This window comes from Lepisma saccharinum, chromosome 4, assembly GCF_977018435.1.
Source record: "Lepisma saccharinum chromosome 4, izLepSacc3.1, whole genome shotgun sequence".
NCBI classification, from domain to species: Eukaryota; Metazoa; Arthropoda; class Insecta; order Zygentoma; family Lepismatidae; genus Lepisma; species Lepisma saccharinum.
In genome coordinates, this window is record NC_139232.1 from 22,810,602 (window position 1) to 22,829,170 (window position 18,569).

Sequence of the window (18,569 nt, forward strand, 5' to 3'; positions counted from 1 at the left end):
TATTTCCGAGGCGAATGTTGCAATGTCCAGACCATCGTACAGTTTCATCAGTTGCTGGTATTTGGATTGCTCCAAACTTTTCGAGAACACGTACAGGTGCCTGTTCTTCCAATCTAACCAATTCGGTGCGAGGAGAAAATTGTCCACGAGCAGTGTCGTTTTCCCACACCCCGAAGGACCTACGATCAGACAGCGGATGCTGTCGGGAAGCAACTCGCCGTTCTTTTTCTTCGTTTGACTTTCCGGATCCGGTAGACGCTTCACCACGTTCCACGTACTCACAAGATCACTTCGTCCGCGTCGATCCAACTTTTTTCTGGAAGTCCCAGCCATTTGACAAACAGTTTGTCACCTTTCCTACGCAATACTTTCTCGATGAGGTACGTGTCGGGGTGTTTTGTTTTAGAGAGTTCCTTTTCGTAAAATCTTCCTTTCAAAATCTCGCCGCTACTATCTTTTATTATATACGTGTGTCGGTTTCCGGGTAGAACTCGAACCACCGTAAAAAGTTCCGTGCTCCAATTTTTTGTGAATCCCTTCTCGAAGGTGCGTTTGAATTTGCTGATCCTCACCCGGTCTCCAATTTTGTATTTAGCTTTTTTTGTCGTGGGTGTGTACTTTGGACAGTAAACGGTAGAAATTAAACGCTGCTCGTCGGACTTGGTAACGTCAACTGGCTTCATGCCTATCGTTCTGTGTACCGTTTTATTATAGGTGTCGACGAGTTCCGGCAGGATGTCGACCCATTTGTAATTTCCCCGAAGCGTGAATCGTTTCCACATGTGTGTTTTCAAGGTTCGATTGAATCTTTCCACGATGCTGGCTTTGATGTGACTGAAGCTCGAATAATGTCGAATCTTGTGTTTTTGAATAAATTTTTGGAATACGGCGTTGTAAAATTCTTTACCGTTGTCCGTTTGCAGAAACCGTGGTCGTCTGCCGCCGCTTTCGCGAAAAATTAATTTGAATGCTTCCGTGACGCACGTTCCCGTTTTCGCCTTCAAAGGTAGAGCCCATGCGAATTTCGAAAACGTGTCTATGACGGTGAGGAGGTACTTGTTGCCCTTGTTCAATTTATGCACGTTTTTCAAATTGCCGCTGCTCATCTCCACGAGGTCACTTTGCCAGAGGTCGTCGATGCCCTTGGTTACCACAGCCAAACGTTCGTAGTTACGGCGTGCAGGTTTATGCAATTCTTCGACGATGGCTTGCCTAGACATTTTTTCTTAGAGATTACGTTTCAAGAGAAGCACAAGCGTGATGGGATTCAAAGAGGGTGGCACCTCGCTCGTGTTTTGAATGATCAGCTTATCGCCGGCACTCACGTCGAAAACGGTGAGATCTTCGTCTTCGTGTATTTCATATATGTTGCGCGTTTCGTTCCAACGTGCCAGAGGAATGTTTCCTGCTTTCTGGACACCACGATTCGATATCAAAGTCATGGTGGGAACGCTAGCTTTTCTACCGTGAGACCAGTACGAAAATTCGTTTATCTGAATCGTGCCATCGAGGAGAAACTTGTAGTACGGATGATAAGGATGCAACATGTACAGTTTGTTACCTTCGACGAACGTGGAGATTCTCTGTTGATTGGGTACGCTGTTGATTTCGATGGCTTGCAGAGAATGCAGTTTAGCGAATTTAGTGTCGAAGGTGACGAGATTACTGTGAACTTGTCCGAGTTTATTTTCGATGGGCAGCAAATGCTCGACTATGGTATCCGTTACGGCAGAAAACGACGGTTTGATTTTCACTTCCACGTTCAACTGCTTGTAGTTTTCGTTGAGTTCTTGCAACTTGGCACCGAAAGAGGCCAGCGTCGATTCCTGCGTGGATTCCAGCACTCCAACTTGATCTCTGATGTTGACGACAATGTTCTGAAGGTTCTCGACTTGATTCAATTTCGAGCTCTTCTCGGTAAGATCGTTCACGATGCTTCGCATCTCTGTAAGCTGCGTGTGAAGGTCGGCTACGCTCTGCGAAGTGGGCAGCGTCGACACCAGCGAACTAATTTCGTCTCGAATCTGTTCCACGTTCGCCGTTTCCGTTTCCAATCGTTTCAGCATTCGAGATATGTTCCTTTTCAAAGCGTGCAATTCTTTGGAGGTGGGGAGATTGGCCACCCTACTCTCGAGTTCGCTCAACGAACTTTTGACGTCGCTCGAATCGGATAGTGCCGTCACCGCCGTTTTCAATTTTTCCAAATCTTCGCTCGAAGGCACGCTCGTCCGTAACGATTCCAAGTCACCCTGTATGTTGTCGAGTACGTGATGAAAATGAGCGAGATTCGTTTCGACGTTCAAATTTTCTAAATATTCGATCTTCTGCTGAACCGTGCTCAACGTGTCTTGAATGCTCGTCAACGCTCTCGCTTCAGCGTGAATATTTTTAATTTCTTCGTTGATCAATTCCAAGGACGCCTGAAGCGTAGCGATGGTGGTTTGAATGTGTTCGAAATCTTGATAGGCCTCCAATTGAATTTTTATGTTCGCGACGCTTTTACCGATGACCTGCAGTTCGTCCGACGATGGTAGGTTCGTCATTGTATCTTCCAAAGTCTGCAACTTGGATTTAATTTCTTCCAACGTGCTGGTGAATTCTTCTTGTAATTTGGAAACAACAACATGCAAGCGTTCTGCGTCTATATCGTTCACCACGGTTTGAAGTTCGGAGAAATTCTTTTCTATTGCGGAAGTTCGTTCTTCGATTTCGAGTTTCAATTTTTCCAAATCTTCATTTTTCGATTGAAATTGCTGTAATTTGGCCAAATCATTTTGAAGCGAATCCACGCTCAACTGTATATTTTGAACGCTGTCGTAAGAAGGTACGTCGACATAATTTTTTATGAGCGTTTTCAGTTCGGAATCGATTTTCAGAATGGGGTCGAGACATTGCGTTTGGAGCGTAGCGATTTCCGACTCTAAACTTTTGTTTAAGGTTTCCTGCAAAGCGATCAAATCGGTCCTCAACTTCTTAACTCGAATGTCCAACATGAGAATCTCTTCTGCGTGGTCTACACGCTTGGTGTTGCCGAAAATGTCGTTAGGCATTTTTGGTTAACGGTTATTTATAATAGGATAGACGATTCGTAATTCTACAAAAAGAGGAATAAGTTTGTCGTAATCTCCGAGGAGTTCCATGTAAAAATAATCTCCTGCAGACACATCGTACGTAATGTTAGAAAGCATCTTGTCGTGCTTGATTCGAAAAATATTCTTGCCGGTAGAAATTTTGATTTCGCCTGCGTTTTCCGGATTCACGGTGATTTGAAGTTTCCCGTCGATCGGAATTTCGTAGAAATGTAAATTGTTATTAAAAACATAAAACATCTTGCCCACATCGTCATTCAGTTTCGTCCAAATGCTGTTGAGATGAACAATCAGTAAACCATTGAGTTTAGATAATACGGAAGGTAAGAGGTTATTAGAATTTGGTGGTGCAGTCTCCATGTTGATCTGTTTGCGGAAGCCAAAAAGATTCATTGTCTTTGTTAGTTATTTAAGAATACGGTCAAAGTTTTTTTTGTAATGACACGCAAAGTTTTTTTTTTTGTTTGCGTGCGTCACAATACAGGCACGCGCGCGCACGTGTGTGTATGCGACACATTGTTCCCGAAAGAGGTTTACAAAAGTCACGATATATAAACATTTGGTCCCACAGTTGGAAAATTACGATAAGTTGCATTCAAAAGTTTCAAAATATCATATAGTAGAATTTTTGTAGAGTGGGTAGGCAACACCGACGAGTCTTGAATTATTATTTGAGGCTCGTCGGTGTTGCCAACTCCTATTTGTAGGTTAGCTTAGCCAGTGAAAAATCATATAGTAGAATTTTCTTCGGATGGGTAGGTAACACCAACGAGCCTCAAAAAAAGGAACATCCAATAAAATTGCCAAATATAAACAGAGGGCAATAAACCCCCCTCATAAAAAGCTACAGTAAAAACCCACAGGTCGCCAACTCTGTGCCCCTCAAAATATACATCATAAAAGGCTACGATGAGCCCCACATGATGATTCGAGCCTCAGTGAAAAAACCCAGTAGGTTAACAACACTGTCAAACTACGGCAGTATTACCAGATGTAAACAAAAAGCAATAAACCCCTCTCATAAAAGGCTACAGTAAAAACCCACAGTATCGCCAACTCTGTGCCCCTCAAAATATACATCATAAAAGGCTACGACAAGCCCCACGAGCCCCAAATGAAAATTCAGTACCAGGCCACTTGTACTACAACATTTTCAAAGACACTGTCGTACTTGTGTGCCGGGAAAGTGAATATGTGCAACCAAACTGTGCTCTGCCCCACCGAGCTCCAAATGATGGTTCGAGCTCCAAATGATGATTCAGTACCCGGACACTGGGTCTACTCATTATATAAAATTTCAAACTCGCATATCTCAGTTACTATAGAAGATACTGAAGTGATTTTCACTCAATGTAATCAGGTCGAAGCTCTCTATTGGCTCATACGAAAAAATTGAATCCATGTGTAATATTCCTGCTTAGTTACCATGGAAACTCCCATACACAATAAAGTAAACAATCTATTTGTGCATGATTGTAGTTGTTGTCGTGGAGATTTGAAATAACCACTTTCATTGTTGAAACATTGTAATACATCCTTGGAATCACGGTTTACAAAAACATTATATAAAATTTCAAACTCGCATATCTCCGTTACTATAAAAGTAACTGAAGTGATTTTACACTCAATGTAATCAGGTCGAAGCTCTCTATTGGCTCATACGAAAAAATTGAATCCATATGTAATATTCCTGCTTAGTTACCATGGAAACATCCATACACAATAAAGTAAACAATCTATTTGTGCATGATTGTAGTCGTTGTCGTGGAGATTTGAAATAACCACTTTCATTGTTGAAACAATGTAATACATCCTTGGAATCACGTTTTACAAGAACATTATATAAAATTTCAAACTCGCATATCTCCGTTACTATAGAAGATACAGAAGCGATTTTCACTCAATGTAATCAGGTCGAAGCTCTCTATAGGCTCATACGGAAAAATTGAATCCTTATGTAATATTCTTGCTTAGTTACCATGGAAATTCTCATAACAATAAAGTAAACAATCTATTTGTGCATGATTGTAGTTGTTGTCGTGGAGATTTGAAATAACCACTTTCATTGTTGAAACATTGTAATACATCCTTGGAATCACGTTTTACAAGAACATTATATAAAATTTCAAACTCGAATATCTCCGTTACTATGGAAGATACAGAAGTGATTTTACACTCAATGTAATCAGGTCGAAACTCTCTATAGGCTCTAACGAAAAAATTGAATCCATATGTAATATTCTTGCTTAGTTACCATGGAAACTCTCATAACAATAAAGTAAACAATCTATTTGTGTATGATTGTAGTTGTTGTCGTGGAGATTTGAAATAACCACTTTCATTGTTGAAACATTGTAATACATCCTTGGAATCACGGTTTACAAAAACATTATATAAAATTTCAAACTCGCATATCTCAGTTACTATAGAAGATACTGAAGTGATTTTACACTCAATGTAATACGGTCGAAGCTCTCTATAGACTCATCCGAAAAAAATTAATCCATGTGTAATATTCATGCTTAGTTTCCATGGAAACTCTCATAACAATAAAGTAAACAATCTATTTGTGCATGATTGTAGTCGTTGTCATGGAGATTTGAAATAACCACTTTCATTGTTGAAACAATGTAATACATCCTTGGAATCACGTTTTACAAGAACATTATATAAATTTTCAAACTCGCATATCTCCGTTACCCGTTACTATAGAAGATACAGAAGTGATTTTCACTCAATGTAATCAGGTCGAAGCTCTCTATAGGCTCCTACGGAAAAATTGAATCCATATGTAATATTCTTGCTTAGTTACCATGGAAACTCTCATAACAATAAAGTAAACAATCTATTTGTGCATGATTGTAGTTGTTGTCGTGGAGATTTGAAATAACCACTTTCATTGTTGAAACATTGTAATACATCCTTGGAATCACGGTTTACAAAAACATTATATAAAATTTCAAACTCGCATATCTCAGTTACTATAGAAGATACTGAAGTGATTTTCACTCAATGTAATAAGGTCGAAGCTCTCTATAGGCTCATACGGAAAAATTGAATCCATGTGTAATATTCATGCTTAGTTTCCATGGAAACTCTCATAACAATAAAGTAAACAATCTATTTGTGCATGATTGTAGTCGTTGTCATGGAGATTTGAAATAACCACTTTCATTGTTGAAACAATGTAATACATCCTTGGAATCACGTTTTACAAGAACATTATATAAAATTTCAAACTCGCATATCTCCGTTACTATAGAAGATACAGAAGTGATTTTACACTCAATGTAATCAGGTCGAAGCTCTCTATAGGCTCTAACGAAAAAACAGAATCCATATGTAATATTCCTGCTTAGTTACCATGGAAACTCTCATAACAAAAAAGTAAACAATCTATTTGTGCATGATTGTAGTCGTTGTCGTGGAGATTTGAAATAACCACTTTCATTGTTGAAACATTGTAATACATCCTTGGAATCACGGTTTACAAAAACATTATATAAAATTTCAAACTCGCATATCTCAGTTACTATAGAAGATACTGAAGTGATTTTCACTCAATGTAATCAGGTCGAAGCTCTCTATTGGCTCATACGAAAAAATTGAATCCATGTGTAATATTCCTGCTTAGTTACCATGGAAACTCCCATACACAATAAAGTAAACAATCTATTTGTGCATGATTGTAGTTGTTGTCGTGGAGATTTGAAATAACCACTTTCATTGTTGAAACATTGTAATACATCCTTGGAATCACGGTTTACAAAAACATTATATAAAATTTCAAACTCGCATATCTCCGTTACTATAAAAGTAACTGAAGTGATTTTACACTCAATGTAATCAGGTCGAAGCTCTCTATTGGCTCATACGAAAAAATTGAATCCATATGTAATATTCCTGCTTAGTTACCATGGAAACATCCATACACAATAAAGTAAACAATCTATTTGTGCATGATTGTAGTCGTTGTCGTGGAGATTTGAAATAACCACTTTCATTGTTGAAACAATGTAATACATCCTTGGAATCACGTTTTACAAGAACATTATATAAAATTTCAAACTCGCATATCTCCGTTACTATAGAAGATACAGAAGCGATTTTCACTCAATGTAATCAGGTCGAAGCTCTCTATAGGCTCATACGGAAAAATTGAATCCATATGTAATATTCTTGCTTAGTTACCATGGAAATTCTCATAACAATAAAGTAAACAATCTATTTGTGCATGATTGTAGTTGTTGTCGTGGAGATTTGAAATAACCACTTTCATTGTTGAAACATTGTAATACATCCTTGGAATCACGTTTTACAAGAACATTATATAAAATTTCAAACTCGAATATCTCCGTTACTATGGAAGATACAGAAGTGATTTTACACTCAATGTAATCAGGTCGAAACTCTCTATAGGCTCTAACGAAAAAATTGAATCCATATGTAATATTCTTGCTTAGTTACCATGGAAACTCTCATAACAATAAAGTAAACAATCTATTTGTGCATGATTGTAGTCGTTGTCATGGAGATTTGAAATAACCACTTTCATTGTTGAAACAATGTAATACATCCTTGGAATCACGTTTTACAAGAACATTATATAAAATTTCAAACTGGCATATCTCCGTTACTATAGAAGATACAGAAGTGATTTTCACTCAATGTAATCAGGTCGAAGCTCTCTATAGGCTCATACGGAAAAATTGAATCCATATGTAATATTCTTGCTTAGTTACCATGGAAACTCTCATAACAATAAAGTAAACAATCTATTTGTGCATGATTGTAGTCGTTGTCCTGGAGATTTGAAATAACCACTTTCATTGTTGAAACATTGTAATACATCCTTGGAATCACGGTTTACAAGAACATTATATAAAATTTCAAACTAGCATATCTCCGTTACTATAGAAGATACTGAAGTGATTTTACACTCAATGTAATCAGGTCGAAGCTCTCTATTGGCTCATACGAAAAAATTGAATCCATATGTAATATTCCTGCTTAGTTACCATGGAAACTCCCATACACAATAAAGTAAACAATCTATTTGTGCATGATTGTAGTTGTTGTCGTGGAGATTTGAAATAACCACTTTCATTGTTGAAACAATGTAATACATCCTTGGAATCACGTTTTACAAAATCATTATATAAAATTTCAAACTCGCATATCTCCGTTACTATAGAAGATACAGAAGTGAATTTACACTAAATGTAATCAGGTCGAAACTCTGTGTAGGCTTATCCGGAAAAATTGAATCCATATGTAATATTCCTGCTTAGTTAGCATGGAAACTCTCATAACAATAGAGTAAACAATCTATTTGTGCATGATTGTAGTTGTTGTCGTGGAGATTTGAAATAACCACTTTCATTGTTGAAACAATGTAATACATCCTTGGCATCACGTTTTACAAAATCACTATATAAAATTTCAAACTCGCATATATCCGTTACTATAGAAGATACAGAAGTGAATTTACACTCAATGTAATCAGGTCGAAACTCAGTATAGGCTTATCTGGAAAAATTGAACCCATATGTAATATTCCTGCTTAGTTACCATGGAAACTCTCATAACAATAGAGTAAACAATCTATTTGTGCATGATTGTAGTTGTTGTCGTGGATATTTGAAATAACCACTTTCATTGTTGAAACATTGTAATACATCCTTGGAATCACGTTTTGCAAGAACATTATATAAAATTTCAAACTCGCATATCTCCGTTACTATAGAAGATACTGAAGTGATTTTACACTCAATGTAATAAGGTCGAAGCTCTCTATAGGCTCATCCGGAAAAATTGAATCCATATGTAATATTCTTGCTTAGTTACCATGGAAACTCTCATAACAATAAAGTAAACAATCTATTTGTGCATGATTGTAGTTGTTGTCGTGGAGATTTGAAATAACCACTTTCATTGTTGAAACATTGTAATACATCCTTGGAATCACGGTTTACAAAAACATTATATAAAATTTCAAACTCGCATATCTCAGTTACTATAGAAGATACTGAAGTGATTTTCACTCAATGTAATAAGGTCGAAGCTCTCTATAGGCTCATACGGAAAAATTGAATCCATGTGTAATATTCATGCTTAGTTTCCATGGAAACTCTCATAACAATAAAGTAAACAATCTATTTGTGCATGATTGTAGTCGTTGTCATGGAGATTTGAAATAACCACTTTCATTGTTGAAACAATGTAATACATCCTTGGAATCACGTTTTACAAGAACATTATATAAAATTTCAAACTCGCATATCTCCGTTACTATAGAAGATACAGAAGTGATTTTACACTCAATGTAATCAGGTCGAAGCTCTCTATAGGCTCTAACGAAAAAACTGAATCCATATGTAATATTCCTGCTTAGTTACCATGGAAACTCTCATAACAAAAAGTAAACAATCTATTTGTGCATGATTGTAGTCGTTGTCGTGGAGATTTGAAATAACCACTTTCATTGTTGAAACATTGTAATACATCCTTGGAATCACGGTTTACAAAAACATTATATAAAATTTCAAACTCGCATATCTCAGTTACTATAGAAGATACTGAAGTGATTTTCACTCAATGTAATCAGGTCGAAGCTCTCTATTGGCTCATACGAAAAAATTGAATCCATGTGTAATATTCCTGCTTAGTTACCATGGAAACTCCCATACACAATAAAGTAAACAATCTATTTGTGCATGATTGTAGTTGTTGTCGTGGAGATTTGAAATAACCACTTTCATTGTTGAAACATTGTAATACATCCTTGGAATCACGGTTTACAAAAACATTATATAAAATTTCAAACTCGCATATCTCCGTTACTATAAAAGTAACTGAAGTGATTTTACACTCAATGTAATCAGGTCGAAGCTCTCTATTGGCTCATACGGAAAAATTGAATCCATATGTAATATTCCTGCTTAGTTACCATGGAAACATCCATACACAATAAAGTAAACAATCTATTTGTGCATGATTGTAGTCGTTGTCGTGGAGATTTGAAATAACCACTTTCATTGTTGAAACAATGTAATACATCCTTGGAATCACGTTTTACAAGAACATTATATAAAATTTCAAACTCGCATATCTCCGTTACTATAGAAGATACTGAAGTGATTTTCACTCAATGTAATCAGGTCGAAGCTCTCTAATGGCTCTTCGGGAAAAATTGAATCCATGTGTAATGTTCATGCTTAGTTTCCATGGAAACTCTCATAACAATAAAGTAAACAATCTATTTGTGCATGATTGTAGTCGTTGTCATGGAGATTTGAAATAACCACTTTCATTGTTGAAACAATGTAATACATCCTTGGAATCACGTTTTACAAAAACATTATATAAAATTTCAAACTCGCATATCTCCGTTACTATAGAAGATACTGAAGTGATTTTACACTCAATATAATCAGGTCGAAGCTCTCTATAGACTCATCCGAAAAAAATTAATCCATGTGTAATATTCATGCTTAGTTTCCATGGAAACTCTCATAACAATAAAGTAAACAATCTATTTGTGCATGATTGTAGTTGTTGTCGTGGAGATTTGAAATAACCACTTTCATTGTTGAAACATTGTAATACATCCTTGGAATCACGTTTTACAAGAACATTATATAAAATTTCAAACTCGCATATCTCAGTTACTATAGAAGATACTGAAGTGATTTTACACTCAATGTAATACGGTCGAAGCTCTCTATAGACTCATCCGAAAAAAATTAATCCATGTGTAATATTCATGCTTAGTTTCCATGGAAACTCTCATAACAATAAAGTAAACAATCTATTTGTGCATGATTGTAGTCGTTGTCATGGAGATTTGAAATAACCACTTTCATTGTTGAAACAATGTAATACATCCTTGGAATCACGTTTTACAAGAACATTATATAAATTTTCAAACTCGCATATCTCCGTTACCCGTTACTATAGAAGATACAGAAGTGATTTTCACTCAATGTAATCAGGTCGAAGCTCTCTATAGGCTCCTACGGAAAAATTGAATCCATATGTAATATTCTTGCTTAGTTACCATGGAAACTCTCATAACAATAAAGTAAACAATCTATTTGTGCATGATTGTAGTTGTTGTCGTGGAGATTTGAAATAACCACTTTCATTGTTGAAACATTGTAATACATCCTTGGAATCACGGTTTACAAAAACATTATATAAAATTTCAAACTCGCATATCTCAGTTACTATAGAAGATACTGAAGTGATTTTCACTCAATGTAATAAGGTCGAAGCTCTCTATAGGCTCATACGGAAAAATTGAATCCATGTGTAATATTCATGCTTAGTTTCCATGGAAACTCTCATAACAATAAAGTAAACAATCTATTTGTGCATGATTGTAGTCGTTGTCATGGAGATTTGAAATAACCACTTTCATTGTTGAAACAATGTAATACATCCTTGGAATCACGTTTTACAAGAACATTATATAAAATTTCAAACTCGCATATCTCCGTTACTATAGAAGATACAGAAGTGATTTTACACTCAATGTAATCAGGTCGAAGCTCTCTATAGGCTCTAACGAAAAAACTGAATCCATATGTAATATTCCTGCTTAGTTACCATGGAAACTCTCATAACAAAAAAGTAAACAATCTATTTGTGCATGATTGTAGTCGTTGTCGTGGAGATTTGAAATAACCACTTTCATTGTTGAAACATTGTAATACATCCTTGGAATCACGGTTTACAAAAACATTATATAAAATTTCAAACTCGCATATCTCAGTTACTATAGAAGATACTGAAGTGATTTTCACTCAATGTAATCAGGTCGAAGCTCTCTATTGGCTCATACGAAAAAATTGAATCCATGTGTAATATTCCTGCTTAGTTACCATGGAAACTCCCATACACAATAAAGTAAACAATCTATTTGTGCATGATTGTAGTTGTTGTCGTGGAGATTTGAAATAACCACTTTCATTGTTGAAACATTGTAATACATCCTTGGAATCACGGTTTACAAAAACATTATATAAAATTTCAAACTCGCATATCTCCGTTACTATAAAAGTAACTGAAGTGATTTTACACTCAATGTAATCTGGTCGAAGCTCTCTATTGGCTCATACGAAAAAATTGAATCCATATGTAATATTCCTGCTTAGTTACCATGGAAACATCCATACACAATAAAGTAAACAATCTATTTGTGCATGATTGTAGTCGTTGTCGTGGAGATTTGAAATAACCACTTTCATTGTTGAAACAATGTAATACATCCTTGGAATCACGTTTTACAAGAACATTATATAAAATTTCAAACTCGCATATCTCCGTTACTATAGAAGATACAGAAGCGATTTTCACTCAATGTAATCAGGTCGAAGCTCTCTATAGGCTCATACGGAAAAATTGAATCCTTATGTAATATTCTTGCTTAGTTACCATGGAAATTCTCATAACAATAAAGTAAACAATCTATTTGTGCATGATTGTAGTTGTTGTCGTGGAGATTTGAAATAACCACTTTCATTGTTGAAACATTGTAATACATCCTTGGAATCACGTTTTACAAGAACATTATATAAAATTTCAAACTCGAATATCTCCGTTACTATGGAAGATACAGAAGTGATTTTACACTCAATGTAATCAGGTCGAAACTCTCTATAGGCTCTAACGAAAAAATTGAATCCATATGTAATATTCTTGCTTAGTTACCATGGAAACTCTCATAACAATAAAGTAAACAATCTATTTGTGTATGATTGTAGTTGTTGTCGTGGAGATTTGAAATAACCACTTTCAATGTTGAAACATTGTAATACATCCTTGGAATCACGGTTTACAAAAACATTATATAAAATTTCAAACTCGCATATCTCAGTTACTATAGAAGATACTGAAGTGATTTTACACTCAATGTAATACGGTCGAAGCTCTCTATAGACTCATCCGAAAAAAATTAATCCATGTGTAATATTCATGCTTAGTTTCCATGGAAACTCTCATAACAATAAAGTAAACAATCTATTTGTGCATGATTGTAGTTGTTGTCGTGGAGATTTGAAATAACCACTTTCATTGTTGAAACATTGTAATACATCCTTGGAATCACGGTTTACAAAAACATTATATAAAATTTCAAACTCGCATATCTCAGTTACTATAGAAGATACTGAAGTGATTTTCACTCAATGTAATAAGGTCGAAGCTCTCTATAGGCTCATACGGAAAAATTGAATCCATGTGTAATATTCATGCTTAGTTTCCATGGAAACTCTCATAACAATAAAGTAAACAATCTATTTGTGCATGATTGTAGTCGTTGTCGTGGAGATTTGAAATAACCACTTTCATTGTTGAAACATTGTAATACATCCTTGGAATCACGGTTTACAAAAACATTATATAAAATTTCAAACTCGCATATCTCCGTTACTATAGAAGATACAGAAGTGATTTTACACTCAATGTAATCAGGTCGAAGCTCTCTATAGGCTCTAACGAAAAAACTGAATCCATATGTAATATTCCTGCTTAGTTACCATGGAAACTCTCATAACAAAAAGTAAACAATCTATTTGTGCATGATTGTAGTCGTTGTCGTGGAGATTTGAAATAACCACTTTCATTGTTGAAACATTGTAATACATCCTTGGAATCACGGTTTACAAAAACATTATATAAAATTTCAAACTCGCATATCTCAGTTACTATAGAAGATACTGAAGTGATTTTCACTCAATGTAATCAGGTCGAAGCTCTCTATTGGCTCATACGAAAAAATTGAATCCATGTGTAATATTCCTGCTTAGTTACCATGGAAACTCCCATACACAATAAAGTAAACAATCTATTTGTGCATGATTGTAGTTGTTGTCGTGGAGATTTGAAATAACCACTTTCATTGTTGAAACATTGTAATACATCCTTGGAATCACGGTTTACAAAAACATTATATAAAATTTCAAACTCGCATATCTCCGTTACTATAAAAGTAACTGAAGTGATTTTACACTCAATGTAATCAGGTCGAAGCTCTCTATTGGCTCATACGGAAAAATTGAATCCATATGTAATATTCCTGCTTAGTTACCATGGAAACATCCATACACAATAAAGTAAACAATCTATTTGTGCATGATTGTAGTCGTTGTCGTGGAGATTTGAAATAACCACTTTCATTGTTGAAACAATGTAATACATCCTTGGAATCACGTTTTACAAGAACATTATATAAAATTTCAAACTCGCATATCTCCGTTACTATAGAAGATACTGAAGTGATTTTCACTCAATGTAATCAGGTCGAAGCTCTCTAATGGCTCTTCGGGAAAAATTGAATCCATGTGTAATGTTCATGCTTAGTTTCCATGGAAACTCTCATAACAATAAAGTAAACAATCTATTTGTGCATGATTGTAGTCGTTGTCATGGAGATTTGAAATAACCACTTTCATTGTTGAAACAATGTAATACATCCTTGGAATCACGTTTTACAAAAACATTATATAAAATTTCAAACTCGCATATCTCCGTTACTATAGAAGATACTGAAGTGATTTTACACTCAATATAATCAGGTCGAAGCTCTCTATAGACTCATCCGAAAAAAATTAATCCATGTGTAATATTCATGCTTAGTTTCCATGGAAACTCTCATAACAATAAAGTAAACAATCTATTTGTGCATGATTGTAGTTGTTGTCGTGGAGATTTGAAATAACCACTTTCATTGTTGAAACATTGTAATACATCCTTGGAATCACGTTTTACAAGAACATTATATAAAATTTCAAACTCGCATATCTCAGTTACTATAGAAGATACTGAAGTGATTTTACACTCAATGTAATACGGTAGAAGCTCTCTATAGACTCATCCGAAAAAAATTAATCCATGTGTAATATTCATGCTTAGTTTCCATGGAAACTCTCATAACAATAAAGTAAACAATCTATTTGTGCATGATTGTAGTCGTTGTCATGGAGATTTGAAATAACCACTTTCATTGTTGAAACAATGTAATACATCCTTGGAATCACGTTTTACAAGAACATTATATAAATTTTCAAACTCGCATATCTCCGTTACCCGTTACTATAGAAGATACAGAAGTGATTTTCACTCAATGTAATCAGGTCGAAGCTCTCTATAGGCTCCTACGGAAAAATTGAATCCATATGTAATATTCTTGCTTAGTTACCATGGAAACTCTCATAACAATAAAGTAAACAATCTATTTGTGCATGATTGTAGTTGTTGTCGTGGAGATTTGAAATAACCACTTTCATTGTTGAAACATTGTAATACATCCTTGGAATCACGGTTTACAAAAACATTATATAAAATTTCAAACTCGCATATCTCAGTTACTATAGAAGATACTGAAGTGATTTTCACTCAATGTAATAAGGTCGAAGCTCTCTATAGGCTCATACGGAAAAATTGAATCCATGTGTAATATTCATGCTTAGTTTCCATGGAAACTCTCATAACAATAAAGTAAACAATCTATTTGTGCATGATTGTAGTCGTTGTCATGGAGATTTGAAATAACCACTTTCATTGTTGAAACAATGTAATACATCCTTGGAATCACGTTTTACAAGAACATTATATAAAATTTCAAACTCGCATATCTCCGTTACTATAGAAGATACAGAAGTGATTTTACACTCAATGTAATCAGGTCGAAGCTCTCTATAGGCTCTAACGAAAAAACTGAATCCATATGTAATATTCCTGCTTAGTTACCATGGAAACTCTCATAACAAAAAAGTAAACAATCTATTTGTGCATGATTGTAGTCGTTGTCGTGGAGATTTGAAATAACCACTTTCATTGTTGAAACATTGTAATACATCCTTGGAATCACGGTTTACAAAAACATTATATAAAATTTCAAACTCGCATATCTCAGTTACTATAGAAGATACTGAAGTGATTTTCACTCAATGTAATCAGGTCGAAGCTCTCTATTGGCTCATACGAAAAAATTGAATCCATGTGTAATATTCCTGCTTAGTTACCATGGAAACTCCCATACACAATAAAGTAAACAATCTATTTGTGCATGATTGTAGTTGTTGTCGTGGAGATTTGAAATAACCACTTTCATTGTTGAAACATTGTAATACATCCTTGGAATCACGGTTTACAAAAACATTATATAAAATTTCAAACTCGCATATCTCCGTTACTATAAAAGTAACTGAAGTGATTTTACACTCAATGTAATCAGGTCGAAGCTCTCTATTGGCTCATACGAAAAAATTGAATCCATATGTAATATTCCTGCTTAGTTACCATGGAAACATCCATACACAATAAAGTAAACAATCTATTTGTGCATGATTGTAGTCGTTGTCGTGGAGATTTGAAATAACCACTTTCATTGTTGAAACAATGTAATACATCCTTGGAATCACGTTTTACAAGAACATTATATAAAATTTCAAACTCGCATATCTCCGTTACTATAGAAGATACAGAAGCGATTTTCACTCAATGTAATCAGGTCGAAGCTCTCTATAGGCTCATACGGAAAAATTGAATCCTTATGTAATATTCTTGCTTAGTTACCATGGAAATTCTCATAACAATAAAGTAAACAATCTATTTGTGCATGATTGTAGTTGTTGTCGTGGAGATTTGAAATAACCACTTTCATTGTTGAAACATTGTAATACATCCTTGGAATCACGTTTTACAAGAACATTATATAAAATTTCAAACTCGAATATCTCCGTTACTATGGAAGATACAGAAGTGATTTTACACTCAATGTAATCAGGTCGAAACTCTCTATAGGCTCTAACGAAAAAATTGAATCCATATGTAATATTCTTGCTTAGTTACCATGGAAACTCTCATAACAATAAAGTAAACAATCTATTTGTGTATGATTGTAGTTGTTGTCGTGGAGATTTGAAATAACCACTTTCAATGTTGAAACATTGTAATACATCCTTGGAATCACGGTTTACAAAAACATTATATAAAATTTCAAACTCGCATATCTCAGTTACTATAGAAGATACTGAAGTGATTTTACACTCAATGTAATACGGTCGAAGCTCTCTATAGACTCATCCGAAAAAAATTAATCCATGTGTAATATTCATGCTTAGTTTCCATGGAAACTCTCATAACAATAAAGTAAACAATCTATTTGTGCATGATTGTAGTCGTTGTCATGGAGATTTGAAATAACCACTTTCATTGTTGAAACAATGTAATACATCCTTGGAATCACGTTTTACAAGAACATTATATAAATTTTCAAACTCGCATATCTCCGTTACCCGTTACTGTAGAAGATACAGAAGTGATTTTCACTCAATGTAATCAGGTCGAAGCTCTCTATAGGCTCCTACGGAAAAATTGAATCCATATGTAATATTCTTGCTTAGTTACCATGGAAACTCTCATAACAATAAAGTAAACAATCTATTTGTGCATGATTGTAGTTGTTGTCGTGGAGATTTGAAATAACCACTTTCATTGTTGAAACATTGTAATACATCCTTGGAATCACGGTTTACAAAAACATTATATAAAATTTCAAACTCGCATATCTCAGTTACTATAGAAGATACTGAAGTGATTTTCACTCAATGTAATAAGGTCGAAGCTCTCTATAGGCTCATACGGAAAAATTGAATCCATGTGTAATATTCATGCTTAGTTTCCATGGAAACTCTCATAACAATAAAGTAAACAATCTATTTGTGCATGATTGTAGTCGTTGTCATGGAGATTTGAAATAACCACTTTCATTGTTGAAACAATGTAATACATCCTTGGAATCACGTTTTACAAGAACATTATATAAAATTTCAAACTCGCATATCTCCGTTACTATAGAAGATACAGAAGTGATTTTACACTCAATGTAATCAGGTCGAAGCTCTCTATAGGCTCTAACGAAAAAACTGAATCCATATGTAATATTCCTGCTTAGTTACCATGGAAACTCTCATAACAAAAAGTAAACAATCTATTTGTGCATGATTGTAGTCGTTGTCGTGGAGATTTGAAATAACCACTTTCAATGTTGAAACATTGTAATACATCCTTGGAATCACGGTTTACAAAAACATTATATAAAATTTCAAACTCGCATATCTCAGTTACTATAGAAGATACTGAAGTGATTTTACACTCAATGTAATACGGTCGAAGCTCTCTATAGACTCATCCGAAAAAAATTAATCCATGTGTAATATTCATGCTTAGTTTCCATGGAAACTCTCATAACAATAAAGTAAACAATCTATTTGTGCATGATTGTAGTTGTTGTCGTGGAGATTTGAAATAACCACTTTCATTGTTGAAACATTGTAATACATCCTTGGAATCACGGTTTACAAAAACATTATATAAAATTTCAAACTCGCATATCTCAGTTACTATAGAAGATACTGAAGTGATTTTCACTCAATGTAATAAGGTCGAAGCTCTCTATAGGCTCATACGGAA